Raw genomic sequence first — 14,415 nt, forward strand, 5'->3', positions numbered from 1 at the left:
TAAGGGGCAATGGCCACAAAACAAATTTTTCTCTTCCATTCTCCTTTCAGGACTTGAGGTATGCACACACATGCAAGCAGCATGCTCCTTAAACCTCCAGGCTTAAGTCTCATAGGGAGTGAAGACAAGAGAAAAATCTCTCACAGTGGTTAAGTCTAATAAGAGATTCTACATATATACCAGTGGTTGAAAAATGTATACCCTAAGCAAACTAGAAAGAAAACTGGCCCTCTTAGGTAAAAAATAAATTTTGGTATCCATATCTTACTGTTGAATGGAAGTCAGGGAAAAAGACCCAAGAATAAAAAGAGTGTAACATATACAATAAATAAATAAATAAATTTACATATAGTACACATTGAAATATGCAATTTTAAAAAATAAAACATTTGTGGGGCCAGCAGGTGGCATGGTGGCTAAGGGCGCTGGATTCCCACATAGCTGACTGCAGTTTAAGTTCTGGACCTGGCAGCTTGTTTGCTCACTTTCTTTCTTTCTTTCTTTCTCTCTTCCTCTCTCCCTCTCTCCCTCTCTGGTCAAATTAAAATAAATAAAGTGAAATAAAATAATTCTTTAAAAAATCTTTAAAAATAAAATATTTGCAATAGCACCAGCAAATCAATCTATTCAATGGTAGTCAGGAACAAAAATCTGTGAAGTTGGGGACCAGCAGGAAACCAGCAGGTAGTGTGATGGTTAGGGCGCTGGACACCCCCATATGGCAGACAATGGTTTGAGTGCTGGATCCGGTGGCTTGTTTTCTCACTTTCTTTCTTTCCTTCCTTCCTTCCTTCCTTCTCTCTCTCTCTCTCTCTCTCTCTCTCTCACACACACACACACACACACACACACACGCGCGCCCCCCCCCCATTCTCTGGTCAATTTTTTTTAAATGAGTAAATAAAATAAAATAAATAATTCTTTAAAAAATATCTGTGAAATTGTATTGAAAGATATTACATAAGAGCTAAATAAATGCAGACTTGTACCAGAATCAATACTGTGAAGTGACCAATTCTTCCCAAGTTGATCTATATATTCAATCCCTAGAAGTTTTATTTTGAAGCATGACACGAAGGCTGTAAGATTTAAATAATAGGGCAAAAACCAGGAATACCCCATAATTCCATAATAGCAAGTACCTAGCGATTATCTGCCTTACTAGGAATCAAATATTGCTATAAAAACTTAATATGTAATATATAGTGATTGGAGTCCAGGGATAGATTAATAGACTGATGGAATGCTATCCAGAATCCAGAAACACACTCACATGCACATGGAATGAGTAGGTTAGTGAGAAATAGGGCTGTTTCAATAAATGGTATTGAAACAATAAAATTGAACCTCTAACTGAAACAAAACAATTCTCTAAGGAAGTCCTGGGGCCAGCAGATGGTGTGGTGGTTGGGGCACTAAACTCTCACATAGCTGACCACTGTTCAAGTCTCAGATCTGGCAGCTTGTTTTCTCACTTTCCCTCTCTCTCTCACTTTCTTTCTCTAGTGAGCACATGTGCCCTATAGCAAATTAAAACATAATTAATTAATTAAAGAATTCTTTTAAAAAATAATTTAAGTTCTAAATAAAAATAGCAGAAGAATAGCCACTTACATGACTTTTCCACCAATCCATTCAATGAATCCTCAATTTTCTCTAGACCTTAGAGTGGGGAAGGATTTCTTAAATAAGACACGGGTGTAACAGAACCATAAAAAAAGGAGAGTTCCATTAATTACATAAAAATCAAGAGCATCTATTCATTAGATGACACCGTGACTCAGAGATTAAGAGGTTTCCCAAATATCCATGTACTTCTGTACATGTCTCAGTCTCTCTTGCTTTAAAGCCTGATGGCCAGGGATGATTTGGATGTTAGTGACGGTCCTCACACTTAGAAATAACTTGTGCAGGACAGCCACCACAGTAACACAATGCTCCATGATGCTGAAGCCACATGGGAAGGTTCCAGGCCATCTGAGTTCTCCCAGTACACAGCAGGCACCTTCACAAGTGCCTATGATCTAGGCTAGCTGAAAGCAAGTGTAGGTCACTGCATAAAGACCCTGTGTAAGGGGCTCTCTTTCTCTCTTGTTCGCTCTCTTGTTCTCTCAATATCTCTCTCTCGCTTGCTCTCTTGTTTTCTCATTCTCTCTCTCTCTCACTTTCTTAGAAAAAAACTAATAAATAAATGAACTTTTAAAAACAAATGAATTACTTGTAGACATTATGTTAAGTGATAAAAGCCAGGCATAGGAAATGAAATACCACATGTCCTTATTCATATATGGAAACTAAAAAGAATTTCACAGAAGGAAAGTGGAATAGTGATTACTAGAGGCTGGGAAGGGGAGGAGAAGAGGAGGATATGGAGGTGTTGGCTGATGGATACAAACTTGCAAGGAGACAAGAAGGATTAGTTCTAATATTATCGTGTATAGTAGGGTAAGGATAGCTAACAGTTATTTACCATATATCTCAGATTAGCTCTAATGAAATGTTCCCAACGCAGAGTAATGACAAATGCTTCAGATGATGGATATGCTAGTCACCATAATTTGATTATTACACATTGTATTCATGTACTGAAAAATAACACTGTACCCAATAAATATGTTTAATTATGTGTCATTTTTAAAAATGTAGATTAATCACTTAGTCTAATAAACAAATAAATCAATGACCTGTGAATCCTGTATCTCCCCTTCCCTTACCACAGGAACTTGAAGGCCATGTGTTTTTCAAGACATAGTAATATTAGACTTTTCTATTCTACTAGGACCTGAGACTCATTTATTACCCCAGGTTAGCCTATCTGATTAATAAGTTAATAAGCACCATAGAGAAAATGACAGCTACAAATTGGTGGTAATGTTCACAGTGCATCTAATTGACAAATGATTAGTATCTAATATACTCTTCAAACGCCTATAAATTAATAAGAACAAACATGCCCATAGAAATATGGGCAAAATATTTAAACAGCCTCTTTCATAACAGTCAATGAACACATAAAAAGATAGCCATTCTGTTTAGTAAATGAGAAAATGATACCACATGATTTTTATACCTATCAATGTGACAATTTTTTTTTGTTGTTATAGAGCCTGTGCGCCTCCCAGAAAGACAGAGAGAGACAGAGAGACAGAAAGCGAGAAATCACCCCCCCAGGGGGGATGGCCACGCTGCAATCCCTTCCCCTCCCTTCTCCTCTCAGGATCTTGGGCACGCACACAGAGATGCTTGGCATGAATTTAAGCCACCAGGTCCGGGACTCGAACTGTGGTCGACTACATGGGAGTCCAGCAACATAGTCATTACGCCAACTGCTGGTCCCCAATTTTTTTTTTTTAATTAGGCACATTCACTCACTGGAGAGAGAGAAAGAAAGGAAAACTGAGAACACAGTAACCCCCCTCATGGGGCATGGTCACGCCATAATCCCTTCTCCATTTCTCCCTCCTTTTTGAATTTTTAATATACATGCACACACACGTGACCAGAGTGTTTGCCAATCTGTCAGATCCAGGACTCAAACCATACAGTCAGCCATCTGAGATCCAGTCACCTTAACTACCATGGCACTAGCTGGCCCATTGCTAAGTTTTTAAAGGTTTGATATTACCCAGTGTTAATACTAATATGAAACAATAAGAATTATTATCCACTCCTAATGGAAATATAAATCAATACAACTAATTTGGAAAACTTCTTAGTAATGCCCAATAAAGGTAGTAAAATTCATACTCTTCAACACTGCTCCTAGGTATATACTGTGGACCAGTCCTCTGAATGGGCCTTTGACCATACAGTAGCAATTTGCCACATGTAGCTACTACCCAGCTGCAATAGCACAGCAGTAGCATGATGCCCTGTAATGCTGGAAGCCATACAGAAGATCAGGATTCAGTCCCCAGGTCAACTTGTACATGACAAATAGGTGTAAATGCCCATAATCCCAGATGAATGAGAAAGGCTTGGGGGTGAATGTGACAGCATGAGACCCTGTCAAGGCTACTTGTTCTGTCTCTCTCCATTATGAAAAAAAAAGAAAAAGGTAAAAAAAAAAGGGGGGGGGAGGAGAGGATGAAGAAAAGAAGGAAGGGACTTTTAAAAAAATATATGGCTACTATGACAACATATTTTATTTTAATTCATTTTCATTTTAATTCAGTAGTGCCGTGTTCCAGTATCTAATATCAGGCAACACAGATCAAGAGAAATCCTTATACATGTATTTTAAGAGATTATTTGTAGAAGTATTATTTTAAATATTTTTTAAAAAGATTTGGGCAACTTTCACTTCTGGGAAGATGGGTAGATACAGTTATACTTTTAACTAAAACCCCAGAGTGTGGGGAGGGGGGAAATATATATATATACATACATACATATAATCATATATATTTATTACAAAAAATAGAGGGAAGAAGGTGGGCTGGCTAGAACCTAGGGACCTGAAAAACAACGCAGTGATAAATTCCTTGGGTGTTCTTTTTTGCCTCATATAGAGCAGATTAGAAGCTGAAGAATTAAACAATCCAAAACACCAGCAGAATAAATAAAAGAGCAAAAGCTCCCCAAACCCTGCTTTATGTAGTCAGAGGAACATAAAAAGGCAAGAATCCTAGCATGTTTCCTAAAGGAAAATATGCTCACCATTCTAGGTAACCACCACAGGAAAAAGATTGGCTCCACCACCATCCATGCTGTGAAAGGTCAGATGGAAAGCCTAGACTTCACCCTTGCAAGACTACAGAGGTGCTCTAGCAGGGTGGTATCACACAATGCCAAGTAGCGAGACTGGATCCACCTCTACTCAGCACTAATGAGGTACCTCTCCATCTCCCCACTGGGATTATGTCAGATGAGACCTAGTGAAGAGTCCAGATGCTCATTATCACACAGAAGTATTGAATGATGGGTCATCTCCACCCTAGTCAGTGGACACCAAATGGGAAGCCAAAACATCCACCCTCACCATCAAGAATAAGGGAAGCTGGGAACCAGCAGTTAGCATAATGGCTATGTCGCTGGACTCCCACGTAGTCTCGACCGTGGTTTGCGTCCTGAACCCGGTGGCTTAAAACTCAGGCCAGGCGCATGTGCATGCGTGCCCAAGATCCCGAAAGGAGAATGGAGGAGAAGGGATTGCGGCGTGACCATCCCGCCTGGGGGGTGATTTCTCGCTTTCTATCTCTCTGTCTCTCTCTGTCTGTCTGGCAAGCACATGCGCCCTATAGCGAAAACTTCTCCAAAAAAAAAAAGAATAAGGGAAGCTTGCCAAGGGTGCCAAGAGAGGCTGAGTGAGAAGGCTTTAGTAGGGTGACTTCTAATTCCACTGGGCAGTAATAAAGTCTTGCCCCCTCTGCATAGTGTCCCCTGCCAGCATAGTGTCAAACAAGCTAAAACAGAAGGTTTAAACAAGATTCACAGTCTCATAACATAAACAAAACTGCCCAGATTTCCAACAAGAATCATTTGCTTACCATCTAAAAATTAGGAAGATCTCAAATTGAATGAAAAAGATAATCAAGTAATCATGATAATCACTTTATCTACCAGACAAAAACAATTAAAACAACAGAAGGTTTCTTAGTAACCATGGAAGCCAGGAGGGATTGGCACAACAGCTTCAAGTGCTGAAAGAAAAGAATCGTCAACTTATAATCATATACCCAGTGAAAGTGTCTTTGGCAATAAAGAAGACATCAAGCCATTCTCAAATGAAGGAAAACTAAGATAATTGGGAAACAGCAGAGCTACTCTAAAATAATGGCTAAAAGAAGTTCTAAACCGATAAGAAATAATAAATAAAGGAAACTTGGAATATCAAGAAGGAAGGAAGAACAATGCAAGCAAAACTATTAGTAAGTACAACAGTCTTTTCATCACCTGTTGAGTTTCCTAAATTAAGTTTGATAGTTAAAACAAAAATTAAAACACCATATGATCTAGTTCTAAAGTACACAGAGGAAAAATTTAGGAAATTATAAATGGAGTTTAAAGGGACATAAAAGGAGGTCAGATTTTATATATCATTGGAACTGATGACAAGATAACACCAGTAGAAATAGACACAATATCAAAACACTAATCAGATGAAAAGTAGAAGCTGTCATATTAACATTAATGGTAAAGCTAGGTCAGCCCCATAGCCTAGTGGTTAAGGGATCCAGGTCTCACATGGCTGACCATGATTTGAGCCCCAGCCCTGGCTGCTTGGGAAACATACTCAGTAGATGTGCATGCATGCCCGAAGTCCTAACAGGATGGAGAAATGGAGTAGAAATTGTGGTGTGACCACACCCCATTGGAAGATGCTTTCTCCCTCTTGTTATCTGTTTCTCTCAGATAAGCATTTATGTCTTCTGAGATAATAGTTTGTTCTCCCAGGTTTTATGTCTTGGTATTCAGATGTTCTTTGAAAAATAACATATTTTGAGACTTTATAGTATTGTTAAATGAAAATTTAATTCCTTAATGGTATCCCAGGATGGGGCCTTTGGTGTTGATAATATTATTAGGGAAGGGACCCAATGACTGAATTTTGGTGTGTGTATGTGTGTGTGTGTGTGTGTGTGTGTGTGTATGTATGTATGTGTATGTATGTATGTGTGTGTATGTATATGTATATATATATAGTGAGGAAATGAGAGAGACAGCAGCCACATGGGTACAGAACATGCTCTGCTGTTACAATTTCTGTTTTCTGCCATTTCATGATGCATTTTGACTTTCCAGCTAGCAGAAACATGAGTCAAAACAGACTTCTATTCTCTTAAATTTGCCTAGTCTCAGATATTTCTGTTAGCAATGTAATAACAGATTAAGACAGGAACATTATATAATAATGTTATAGAATATAAAATGTTTTATGTAATAGTAAAAAGGTCAGTTCAACAAGAAGACAGAAATCCCAAATGGGTACACATCAAATGACAAAACTACAAAATATGATGTGATTGAAAAGAAAAGTAGACAAATTCATAAGTATGCCTGTAGATGTCATTACCCTCCACCTCAACAATTGATAGAACATTTAGAAAAAAAAAATCAGGAAGGGTATTGTCAAACTCAACAAAATTATCAACTAGTAAGATCCCATCAACATTTATGGTGGAATACTCAGCACCTGACAGACTAATTTAATATCAGCCTAAGTTGCCAGAAGGCTCAATTGGCATAACCTTCCATTTTTGTAGTGAAACTGGCCCTTTGCTCTTGGTCTGTCTTTTTCATTTGCTCCTATCTGTACCATGCTGTGTATTACAGATCGGAAAAGCTCTTTTGTGTGCTATTGTACAATATTAAGTGAAAAAAAAATAGGCTATGACAAATCCCAAAAGTATCAAATTGTAACATTTTTACTGATTGCACTAGAGAAGACCTAACAAGAGGAGGAATTCTTTTTTTTTTTTTTTCTGAGAGGTTTTTGTATAGGGTGCGTGCACTCGCCAGAGAGACAGAGAGACAGAAAGCAAGAAATCACTCCCCAAGGAGAATGGTCACACCACAATCCCTTCTCTTCCATTCTCCTCTCGGGATCTTGGGCATGCACATACACACACACGCCCCGTGTGAGTTTAAGCCACCGGGTCTGGGACTCAAACCGTGGTCGACTACATGGGAGTTCAGCGACATAGCCATTACACTAACTGCTGGTCCCAAGAAATAAGGAATTCTGAAGCAATGTACCTAACATATGCCTCTATGGGAAGTAGTTGTACATCATTGTTGCTAATTATTTTGAAAGAGGGTTAAAATAAAACAAACAAAAAAAACCTTTTCCTGTTCATTCGGAAAATGGAAAGTTATTTGTCTAAACAGCACACTGAAAAAGGAGTTCTACTTCCCAAAAAGGTAAAATGTGTTCTGAGAGCACAAAACTAGCTAGCTCGTGGTGTAATTCAGCTATGCTTCTACCCATTGGCAGAAATAACAGCACATTTTCTGTGATTTCTCTCAGAAAATATCTCAGGTTTTGTATATGCATATTCATAAAATGAAAATAACTTGATTTGCTAGCACTCTGGGCCTGGAGGCAGAGGAGATAGTGGAAGAAATATTCCTAGGGGTTCAATGAAAGAGAAGGACAGAGAGAGCAAATGAAGTGAAAACACAGGTAAGGTCACTGGGAAGAGCAGAATAGTAGAGATACTAAGAGTGCAGATATGCTTGGGAAAGAAGATGACTTTCCTACTAAAAAATCCTACAGTATGAATTCAAAAATGCTGGTTGACTGACCCAGATGGTGGAGACTCTCATGTCTGCCAGTGCAGAGCTGAAGGTGTGTCTGGATGCAAGCTGGCTGGGATTCTAGCCAAGGAGACGGCAATGAAGCTGGGAATGAGAGGGTGGCATCTGATCCTTCAGACAGAGGTGCCCTCTAACAGGGTTCATGCCTGCTTAGGTGGCGGCAGCTTTTAGTAAAGCAGGAGAAATAATAAAAACATTCTTTGTTTCCATCTCTAGTTCCACTCTCTACCTTTATCTCTTTCTTATTTTAATAGTGAAAGGTGCGTGTCATAGTTTTTGTTCCCCAACTCCTCACCATTCCCTTGCCAGGCTATAAGGCAGCAGTGGCTATATTCTTCTTCCAAGGCCACAGTTGTTGTTGGGCAGCAGTAACTGCTCCCTGCTGTTGCCAGCCATTGGGTGCTACACCATAGTTTGAAAGATTTTCTTAACATAGCCCAAGCCTATGTAAGGTTCCCTTCATAAAATTCAATTATTCCATTTGAACGTTTGATCCGTTTCCTGCCAGGCCATAACTTAGGCAGTGAATTTACTCTGAGTATAAACTGAGTTCCAGAAGGCTAATCTGAAGTGGAAGAAAAAGAGTAGTAGCAGTGACTGGAGAGAAACCTGCAAGGCGTCACGCTGCTATGGTCCTTGGCTGTCCTCTAGGAAAGCAGCACCACTCCCTAAGCCATCTGGCTCAGGTTACAGTGTTGTAGAAATTAAGAAAATGACATTGGGTGTCATTGGACCTTGGAGACAGGAGGCAGTATGAAGTTCTGGAAACAACACAGGATTGAGGGTCACAGATCTGAGTTTGTTACTTAGTGACTGTGTTGGCTCAGAGAAAGCTCATTAAATCTCTCATCTTCAGATTCTTCATCTGTTCAAAAAGATCATAGTATTCACATCCTGGAATTTTATGTGGTAATTAATTATTAAGGTAGCAATCATGAAGGGTCTTCAAAGTCCCCTGAGATAATGAACATAGGAGAGGGCCCATGCATTGTAGTTTCTAGGTCAATAGTAGTTCTCTTTTTCAGTTTCTGCTTCCAAGCAAGGGGGCAAGTCATGGAAAGCCAGAGCCTAGGAAAGTGTAGGCCCCTAGAGCATGCTGCTGGACTACTGTTTTACTAACAAGAGGCTGCATACACACTGGAAAGTGCATGGCATGCCCATCAGACCTAGACTTAAGGTTAGGATTATCCACAAAGCAGTGGGCTATTTGCAATGTATTTATCCCCTCTGAACTCCAGGGTCCTACCAAGGTGAAATATCTGGGTCAGATCAACTCTTCTTTAAAAATTATTTAATTGTATTTGTTATTATTATTGTTTTTAAATTTTTACTATAGAGCACATGTGCTTACCAAAGAGAAGGACAGGGAAAGTGAGAAATCATTCTGCCAGGTCCAGGATGCAAACCATGGTTGGTCATGTGGCAGTCTAGCCCCTCAACCACCATGCCACCTGCTGGCTCCCAGACCAGCTGTTTCTAAGGCATTGGTGATGATCTGAAGCAGAGAGCAAGACTGGAAAATAGGGAGTAGAGCACATGAGCTCTCAACTTCCAAAGGAAAAGATAGAAGATCACAGAAATGGCATTGATTCATTAAATTACTTAGAGCAAAAATATGTGCCAGAGGCCCAGCAAGTACCATGGAGGTGAAGGCGCTGGAATCTACATTGCCAGATGCACAGCTTGAGTCCCAAACTCAGTGGCTTGAAAATCATGCCAGGCCTGTGTGCAACATGTGCCCAAAATCCTGAAAGGAGACTAGAGGAGAAGGGACTGTGGCTTGTCCAACCCCCCTGCGGCATGATATCTCACTTTCTCTCTTTCTTTGTTTCTGTCTGGTGAATATACACACCTTATATCAAAATCTAAAATCAAAATGTGTGACAGCAGGCCATAAAATTGGGTAATTTGTAAATGTGTTTTGTTTGGCCTGCATGGTATGATTTTAATGTTTTGTGTTATTTGATGACCTTTAAAAAGTGGGAGATACCATAAAAGTTCAGATTACCATCTCCTCTTTAAGATTTGGCATCCTGTTTCCCCATACTACCACTCCCTACAGGGCAAGATAGCCAGGGCTGAGTAACTGTTCCACCCTCAGGTACAACCTACGTGAGGCCCTTTCACTGGCCAGTCTTTACCGGGTCCACTTCACTCATGTGTAATATATGGAAGGCACTTCAGGACATTTAGTGCCTAAGGCTTAAAAATTAGGAGATGCAGGGAACCAGCAGTTAGCATAATGGCTATGTCGCTGGACTCCCACGTGGTCGACTACAATTCGAATCCCAGACCCGGTGGCTTAAAACTCAGGCCGGGCGCATGTGCATGCATGCCCAAGATCCCAAGAGGAGAATGGAGAAGAAGGGATTGCGGCGTGACCATCCCCCCTGGGGGGTGATTTCTCACTTTATGTCTCTATGTCTCTCTCTGTCTGTCTGGCAAGCACACGTGCTCTATAGTGAAAACCTCTCAAAAGAAAAAAAAATTAGGAGATGCAGATCACAATATAAATGATTTTGATAGCTTAAAAATTGCCCTTTACCTTCATTAAAATAGAAAATAAGAATAAGAACCAAGGTATAACACAACCAATCATGGACACGGATAGCAATTTAGTGATATTTTCACCAACAGTTTGATTGTGTAACCTCTTACATCATTAACGCCTTTGCCAGGGAAGCAGTCATATTATTCTGAAAACTAGTAAATGAGAACAAAATAAAAAATGTATCCTGTCTTTCTTGAGCTAGTTATTGTCTCTCTTATAACTTAAAATATAATAGTTCTTGTCTTTCCTATCACTTGAAATCATTCTTGTCTTTTCTTATAATAAAGTTTATGCAACTCTATTTCTTGGTAATTAATATTTAATGAGGGGAAATTTTCCTTAACCACTATATTAATTCAACAAATAAATAATCACCACTGGGGCAGTGCTTCCCCCTCTTTCTCCTTCTCTCCCCACCTCCTGCCTTTTCTCCTCCTCCTCACTACAGCTGATGGCCCTGGGCGGGGGGCGAGTGTGTCTAGTTTGCTGGAAGCGTTCATTAGTGGCTACTTGCACGTGGTGGAGGTGTTCCGGCTCCCAGCTCCCAGAGGATGTATTGTGAGAGTGAATGTTATAGCTCGAATAGGCCTTGCAAAGAAGGATATCTTGGGAGCTAGTGATCCTTACGGGAGAGCGACATTGTATGATCCAATGAATGGAGTTCTTACAAGTGTGCAAACCAAAACCATTAAAAAGACTTTGAATCCACAGTAGAATGAAGAAATATTATTTAGAGTCCATCCTCAGCACTACCGGCTGCCTTTCGAAGTGTTTGATGACAATCAATTGAAAAGAGATGATTTCCTAGGTCAAGGGGATGTCCCTCTTTATCCTTTGCCAGATTTTGTTCTTCACCCAAGAAGTCACAAATCAAGAGTTAAAGGTTATCTGCGATTAAAAATGACTTATTTACCTAAAACCAGTAGCTCAGAAAAAGATAACGCAAAACAGGCTGAGGAATTTGAACCTGGCTGGGTTGTTTTGGACCAACCAGATGCTGCTTGCCACTTGCAGCCACAAGAACCTTCTCCTCTACCTCCAGGAAGAGAGGCAGGATGTCCTTGGAAGGACCTACTACATAAACCACAAATCTAGGAGGACACAATGGAAAAGACCCTCCCCACTCAGAACAACCTAACAGAGGCTGAGGATGATAACATGCAGCTACAAGCACTACGTGCATTTACCACTAGGCGACAAATATCCATAGAAACAGAAAGTGTTGACAACCGAGAGTCTTCCGAGAAATGGGAAGTTATAAGAGAAGACGAAGCCAGCATGTATGGCAATCAGGCCTTCCCATATCCTCCACCAAGTAGCTTGGATGTTCAGGCCCATCTTGCAGAGGAAGTGAATATCAGATTCACCACTTGTGGAAACCCAGCCACCAGCCAGCCAGTATCCAGCTCAAATCATTCCAGCAGAAGAGGCAGCTTACAAGCCTATGCTTTTGAGGAACAGCCTATATTTCCTGTGCTTTTGCCTACTTCATCTGGATTACCACCAGGTTGGGAAGAAAAACAAGACAAAAGAGGAAGATCATATTATGTAGATCACAATTCCAGAACTACTACCTAGACAAAGCCCAATGTGCAGGTCCCAGTGGAGACCAGTCAGCTGCCACCCAGCCAGAGCTCGTCTGTAAGCCCTCAACCACAGGTCCCCTCAGGTGGCTCGGCACAGCAGGTGACCCAGCCAGCTGAACTTGAGCAAGGATTCCTTTCTAAAAGCTGGGAAGTCTGGCATGCACCAAATGGGAGGCCTTTCTTTATTGACCACAACACCAAAACCACCACCTGGGAAGATCTGAGATTGAAGATTCCAACTCATATGAGAGGAAAGACACCACTTCTAATGATCTAGGATCTCTATCTCCAGGATGGGAAGAGATGACTCACACAGGTGGAAGAATCTTCTACATAAACTACAATATAAAAAGAACACAATGGGAAGACCCTTGGTTGCAGAATGTCGCAATAACTGGACCAGCAGTGCCCTACTCCAGAGATTACAAAAGAAAGTATGAGTTCTGAAGAAAGCTGAAGAAGCAGAATGACATTCCAAACAAATTTGAAATGAAACTTCGCCGTGCTACTGTTCTTGAGGACTCTTACCAGAGAATTATGGGAGTCAAGAGAGCAGACTTTCTCAAGGCTCGGCTATGGATTGAGTTTGATGGTGAAAAGGGGTTAGATTATGGAGGAGTCGCCAGAGAAATGTTCTTCCTGATCTCGAAGGAAATGTTTAACCCTTATTATGAGTTGTTTGAATATTCTGCTATGGGTAATTATACCCTACAGATCAATCCGAACTCAGGATTGTGTAATGAAGATCACCTCTCTTACTTCAAGTTCATTGGTCGAGTAGCTAGAATGGCAGTTTATCATGGCAAACTATTGGATGGTTTTTTCATCTGCCCATTTTATAAGATGATGCTACACAAACCAGTAACGCTTCATGATATGCAATCAGTGGATAGCAAATATTACAATTCACTAAGATGGATACTTGAAAATGATCCAAAAGAATTGGGCCTCAGATTCATCATAGATGAAGAGTTTTTTGGACAGACACATCAACATGAGTTGAAAAATGGTGGATCAGAAATAGTTGTCACCAATAAAAACAAAAAGAAATATATTTATCTTGTAATACAATGGTGATTTGTAAACCGAATCCAGAAGCAAATGACTTAAAGAGGGATTTTTTTAACTAATACCACAAGATCTCATCAAAATTTTCAATGAAAATGAACTAGAGCTTCTTATGTGTGGATTGGGAGACATGGGTGTGAACAAATGGAGAGAACACACAAAATATAAAAATGGCTACAGTGTAAATCATCAGGTTATACAGTGGTTTTGGAAGGCTGTTTTAATGATGGATTCAGAAAAAGGATAAGGTTACTTTAGCCTGTCAACGGCACATCTCATGTGCCTATGAATGGATTTGCTGAACTATATGGCTCCAACGGACCCCAGTCATTTACAGCTGAACAGTGGGGTACCCTTCTTTAATCACTTGGACTTGCCACCCTATGAATCATTTGAAGAATTATGGGATAAACTTCAGATGGCAAGAGAAAACACTCAGGGTTTTGATGGCGTTAAGTCACAAGTACCAATCTTCGCTGTTTCACTGCCACCATGTAACAAGCAAAATCTTGACTTAAAATTGTCCAGGGAACTACTAAAACCTGGCCACTAATTCTTCCCAGATATTGGATATAATCCTCTAAAAGTATTAGAAGAGACGTAGGATGACAACTTACCATTCTTTCAGTCACTTTTAAATGGCATGTGCCTTGACGAAGTTGTTCATTGTGTTCACACCACAGGATACAAGACCTATGTGCCTGAAATAGTGAGTTGTATCCTTCACTGTTACCTTTTTATAATATTTGCCAGGCAGATCTTTCTTAAACTACTGAAATTATAACTGTGAAATATTTTTGATAAGTGTTATGAGTGAAAAGTTTGATGCTTTTTGAGAAGGAAAACTGAAATTTGGGGGGGAAATACTGTAATGTTGAGTTAACTACAATCTTTTGTGCTACTTGCAGCTGTTTATTATTTTGTAGACTTGCCTAATGCACTTTACTACTG

At 40.0% G+C, this 14,415-nt stretch overlaps 1 pseudogene; it reads left to right on the plus strand.

Annotated features, from left to right (window-relative positions):
* Nucleotides 1-11,371: 11,371 nt before the first annotated feature.
* On the plus strand, nt 11,372-14,017 carry LOC102481897 (E3 ubiquitin-protein ligase NEDD4-like; annotated as a pseudogene).
* Nucleotides 14,018-14,415: the final 398 nt, after the last annotated feature.

The sequence above is a fragment of the Tupaia chinensis genome, unplaced genomic scaffold, assembly GCF_000334495.1.
Source record: "Tupaia chinensis unplaced genomic scaffold, TupChi_1.0 Scaffold000682_1, whole genome shotgun sequence".
NCBI lineage: Eukaryota > Metazoa > Chordata > Mammalia > Scandentia > Tupaiidae > Tupaia > Tupaia belangeri.